Source organism: Mchenga conophoros, linkage group LG6 (genome assembly GCF_057382185.1).
Source record: "Mchenga conophoros isolate Kocher_MC1m ecotype Shallow Benthic linkage group LG6, M_conophoros_male_GT1.1, whole genome shotgun sequence".
Lineage (NCBI taxonomy): Eukaryota > Metazoa > Chordata > Actinopteri > Cichliformes > Cichlidae > Mchenga > Mchenga conophoros.
Window position 1 is genome coordinate 27,611,379 of NC_140531.1, and position 6,000 is coordinate 27,617,378.

At 41.7% G+C, this 6,000-nt stretch overlaps 1 protein-coding gene across 4 annotated transcripts in view; it reads right to left on the reverse strand.

The window, feature by feature from the left end:
• The window catches only part of tnrc6c2 (trinucleotide repeat containing adaptor 6C2), a 54,418-nt gene extending 48,632 nt beyond the window's left edge, over positions 1-5,786 (reverse strand). Inside the window, exon 1 of one of the 4 annotated variants that reach the window (XM_085277212.1) lies at positions 4,827-5,786. The gene's annotated coding sequence lies outside the window, so the exon portion shown is untranslated. The remainder of the gene's footprint in view (positions 1-4,826) is intronic. The other 3 variants (XM_085277211.1, XM_085277214.1, XM_085277213.1) reach the window with 3 other exon arrangements.
• Positions 5,787-6,000: the final 214 nt, after the last annotated feature.

The window sequence follows — 6,000 nt, forward strand, 5'->3', positions numbered from 1 at the left end:
TTAACCATCAAAGAGTCCTTTGAAGGTATATCAGGAAGTGAGGACTAACCAAAATTTCCCTACTTTCCACCAAATGATCACACACCCAAGGCTGAAAAGACAAAGTTCTACTCAGAAAAGATTGATATTTAAGCACACGGGCATACACAATGTCCCATCAGCAATTTACTGACTGCCAGCAGTATAAGCAATCAGTCAGTCTCTGAAAGTGAGAAGCAAGCCTGCAAAGAGATGCAGGAACAATGCCTAGAGGAAAAGAATGGCAGAAAAAGCCACAACAGCTCCTGTTTGGACAGCAGATGAGATACAGATATTCTGACACAAAAAAAAGCCTACATCTATCAAAGTGAAATGAAACATTAGACCTTTTTTTTTTTAATTTAAAGTAAAAATTGGCTTAACTGATCTAATAAGAATAAATACCCACCCTAGGTCTATGTGACCAATAACAATCCTCAGAAATGTCTTGCAGCTATTGGTTGAGAAAAAACTGAGAAAACTACTAATAAAGATATTTAAATATGAAAAATACTTGCAAAATGACATTCCTGCTGCCTTCAATGGTTTGTGCCTACTGTACTATGCTAATTTGCATATCAGCTATTATCTTGTTTTATATGTTTTTATTCTTCCTACCTTTTAATACTGTTCTTGTTGTTTTTGTGTTGTAAGGTGACCTGATTTGCCACCAACAAACATGATTTATTTTTATTTCCTATTGTTATAATTTGTCATGTATTGAAGTGCAAATTGAGCTGTGAAAACCACTTTACATCCATACATCAATAAAAGTAAAAGCAGACGGATAAAGTTCATTGATTGTATTCAAGTTTGTGTTCAGGGGTAAGAATTGACGTGGATTATCAACCAAAGCCATGACCCCAGTGAAGGGAGAGCTAGTGCATGCTAGTGCGATTTACACTGCCATAACTGAAAGCTTTGTTAGTGCTGTAGGGACCAAGTCCTGTTACATAATGAGTAAGGATGTCTGTTGATTTTGAGCAGGAAATGGGAATATTATATGGTTGCTTGTCCTGCATATTCTCTGTCAGTTTCTATCTGATGCCAATCTCCTTCTGTCCACGTCTCTCCAATTAGCTAACATGAAGTAGAGGGAGGGACCGGGGCCTCAACCAAACCTCGGCACATTGAACATTCCCCTGGATCCCTGCCAAGACTCTCAGGCAGCAGCTCGATGGGTTTCAGCTTCGCTTCCCCCATCCCCCTGCTTCCACCCAGTCCTAGCTTACCCTTGGTGGGCCCCTAAAGCCCCTGCCCCCTAAATTGGCACAGAAGTTAGATAAGGAGGACAATTACACATCCACCTCCCTTTAGTTTGTATGTGTGGCTACTAATCACAAGAAGATTCCTTAAACTGCCACCTTTTACTCACAACTTAAACTAATTTCATCCATGCCTATTTAGAGTGCATCTTCAATTTTTGCAAATTCACAAGAAATGCCAGATATGGGTATGAGAGTGTAAGACGTGGAGATCACATCTATCATAACATGAGATCACCATCTTATACCAAAACAACAGTAAAGCCTGGTCTACACGATGGATGGATGTAACCTAAAAAGCTTTGTTTTCTAGTTTACATCCATCGAAGGACACTGTAACCATTTATGACTTTCTGGTGCTCTGTTATTACAACTGCAAACACAAAGTACAGACACACTCCCCCCTTAGGGGTGTGCCCACATAAACACTACTCATTTGGTACAATGGCTAAACCAAACACCATTGCTTGGTAAATCTAGATCCTGCCCCCCTTGACATTAAAATAGCAATACAGTGAGCAGAGGAAGAGGTTAATGGCTTTTGGCAGCCCCCTATTCAATCCAGCTGATTCTACTGTCAATGTACCCTTACTTGAGGAGCACCCTGCGGCGGTGTTAAGCGCGTTATCTATCGCGACTGTGCCAGTTGTTTGAAAAGCCTCATAATCACAGGCTCAGTAACTACCACACTAAAGCCTGGGATAGGGTCAATGACAGGGGGAGAGGACTGACAACAGAAGCAACACACAAGTCCAACTACAGGGGGCTTCACCAGGGCCACAACAAAATATCTGACAAGGAAAATAAACTATTTTACCACTGTACAGAAAAATGCATGGTGGATACAGTATATTTACACTTGGCCCTGCAGTGGAAACAAGGCTAATGATAGTAACTTACACTGGTGTTCATGTTTTGTCTGCAAAGGGTCAACTAAGGATAAGCAACTTGGGTTTCCTTTCAAATAAATGATCCTGCCCCTTTAGTGATAAGGGGCTGCAGATGGAGTTACTGCCAAGATTTGTCCTCCCGGCATTGTTACAATACACTCTAATCAAAACAGTGTCTAGATGCCAACAGCCTAAAGCCTGGTTAGATCCAGAGCCAACATGGGTAATGTGTTTCCTGCCTGCAATGCTGCCAAAAAGGCAAAAGAAGTAATACAATTCATTGAGTCTGAGCCTCTGTGAGATGAAATTTCTCATTTTGAATCCTTTTGCATTTTGGGACTAAGGTAAACGTCACAAGACCGAGCTAATTTAATTCAGAAATGTTTTAATGACAATAGGACATATACCAATATTTATGCCACACTTTCTGCATATTTAATACATTTAGGTTATTTTTATACTACAACTGTTACATTAACAGTGACAGTGGGCTAACCACTTTCCACACATAAATACAGTTCAAATGAATTGAAGTTTTTTTTTTTTTTAAAGTTAAAAGTAAAAAGGAACCAAGCAAATCTTTAACACTGTTTTCCCATCGGCAGTTCAACTTATAATGTTTTGCTTATGTTGACTAATTCCAGCAGGGCAGACTACCTAATTTACTGCTGCAGGTGAATGACATTAAGCGTATTTCGATACATGTTTCAATACTGTTGGTATAGTACTTTCCCTTCGTGCTGGAAGTAGGGAATAAACTCCCCAGAGTGTCTCTCTCTGTCTGCTTTCATTAGCAACAGTTGCTAGACTTGCATGTACACAGAGACTACTGCACTGCTCCCTCAGTATCACAGTACAGTGGACAGTGGCATGCAAAAATCAGTGCTACACCCCCAGATACTCCACACTGCTCCTGACTGCTTCTGGCAGAAAACCTGCACCTTCATTGCAGCATAACATGCACTGCCTAAGGAGTGACCCCCTCAATGGTGATCTAAGGTCCATGTGCAATCCCAAAATTTACCCTAGTGCCTTAAACCACTTGCTGTGGTTTAAGTGCTAGTTACAGTTGTGTCTGGTAATGGTAAAGGTAATTGCATGGTATTTAAGAAAAACTAAACTCCCTCCTCCTTTTTGTTCCACGGTGAAGAGCATCCTATTCTCTCCACTCATTTTGGACACCCCCCAAAACATCTTTTCAGAGCTATCCCCTTACTGCATGCTCATCAGCCTTGAAGGACCCTTAGCTCTGGGCAAAAAAGGGCTGTGTGTTTGTGCCCGTCTGTCAGCTGGCCGTCTAGGGTGCACTCAAGTCCTGATTAACAACTGGAGAGCATTACTTAATGGCAAAGGTATTGAGCTAGACATAAATAGTCACACAGTCCCATGGCCAAAAAAATGAAAGGCATTGCACATGTGCAGACACTGGCTGAATATGCCACAAAAATATTTACATTCACAGACAGTGCATATATCCATCATACACAAAAATAAACCATCCCCATCTGACTGCAAATGTACGGTGTGCCACTACAGCTTGGGCACATTTTTCATTTCATCACCTCACTGATGTGTGACGGTAGAGATAAGACAGTGGTGACAGAGATGTCAGAGGAGGGGTGGAGGAAAAGGGGGTTTGAAATTGAACAGGAAATTATGTACTTCAATTAAGACACGCGGTGGAGATATTAAAAGCTATACTCCAGCGCCTGGGGACAGGATGCACGAGGGGGGGAAGCAATGGAAAGCGACAGTTCAATCCGAGTTGGGAAGGAGGGGTGTGGAGGAAAGGAGGGAAGAGAGACAGGACAGCTATGTTTAATAATGTACTAAGAATTAGTGTAGTGGAATGTACAATGGTGTACAAGATACATAATGTGATACAGTTGAACCACAGACCGAAGCGTAGCGAAAATTGGGAACAAATGGGACTGTGCCTTTGCCACATTTAAGAAAAGTGTAACTACATCGGATAGGCACGAATTAAAACATTTAACGAAAATATAAAAAGGTGTTACAGCCCTAATGCAACTCTGTGCTATCTGCAATCAAACTATAACTATAAAATTAGCGCCCCATTACCTTCTAATAACCACACAGACATTGGAAAAGGCAAAGCAATTCTCCCAGTGGCTCCAAGAAACCATCACATTACACACTCACATGTACATAGTGTGCTCCAGCGCACTCAGCCAATCATAAAAGGGCTATGATATAACACAAAAGTTCCCAACATATTCAAGACCCTTCAAATAAATACACTAAAATTAGTCATCAAACCCGTGTCTAAAGGCACATCTAAGAATACCTCGGCTCAATCAGTGTTTTCCTTTGCCGAAGAATGCCCTGCATAAACAATGTGAGCAGAAATCTGGGCAAAACAAACACGCTTAGTAAACTGTTAATGGATGTTTTAATGATGTAGTACTTGAGCGTTTGCCGGGGCATTACCGCTGTTGTTAACCGGGCTTAGTCTGTATGTCAATGAGACTAGAGCTGAGTGATATACTTTAGCTTAATTATAGAGGAACACGGCGATTTTCATTTTTCGGCTGCCGCTACAATTTTTGATTGCCAAACGTTGATTAACATTATTCATCAGTTTGCCAAGAATCTAAAAATATATATAAATAAATTAAATGTATAAACTTACCTTGCTTTAATCACAGCTTTGGCAGCTTTCAGTTAAGAGTCGATGCATGGCAGGGGGGGGAAATGCATAAAAGCATTCTCCGATGTCTTTTCTAAAGTTACCCGTAAAGAGATGGAGCAGAGATTTAGTCGTAATTAAAGTCAGACTTGGTAGATAAGCCGACTGCTGCTGTAGCAGCTTGGTGACAAGATACCGAGGTAAACAACGGCTACTCAGCCAGATATATACACAGCAAGTACGGTAATTTATGCTTTGAGCAAGAAGAAAAAAGATTAAAAAATAAAACCCAAAACACATACGCTGTGAAATTATTTTTACCAAAAAACAATTTGTTAAAACGTCACGATTTAACGGGGGGAGGGGGCGGGGAAGCGGACGAAGCACCACTAATAACAAAAACAAAAAAAATACGAACACGATTAAAATGACTTTTAAAAGCAGCTAAATTATGTAAGCTAACGTTAGCTGGTTGGCGTCGTAAGTCGTCGACCGTTGCAAGGTTTTGCAAACCAGAGAAATCAGGCAGTTTTCGTTAAAAAAAAAATCGCCGATGACTTCTCGCGGAGCAAGCCGACGGCCGTCAGCCAGCCACCCAACTTGTTTTAAAGTGCAAAAGATTTTTGTTGTTGTTGTTTAAGTCGTCGGTTGGACGACTAGCGACGGACTGGCTACCGCAAATGCAAAATGAGTAGCGACTCCGGGGAAATACATTCTGTGTTGATCCAGACGGCGGAGCGGACACTCATGGTAGGCGTTCAGTGAGCTCTCCTTGACAGTGGTCTCGCAGCCATTTTGTTCAAACTAACAACACTGCAGTCTCCGTCTCCTCCTCCCAGGGAGCAGACAGACCAGGAAGTCGCTCCGGATACGTCACTCCCGACCAACCAAAACACTAACCCCGCCCACTCGCCCCGCCTTCCTCCGGTCTTCAAACCTCCCGACTGGCCACCGAGGATGGACCTTTTTAATACAACCATGCGACGGACAACCAGGAAAAAAACAAAACAAAAAAGGGACAGAGGCAGCCAGCTCATATGTCCAGGGTAATTGCTGAAGCGTGCAGCAAGCACTGTGTGCTTAAAAAAGAAACAAATGTGAGACATGTCATGCTGTGGAAAGAACATACATGAAGAAAGTATAGGCATTTTGAATTATATACCCAGCAGATTAGCTA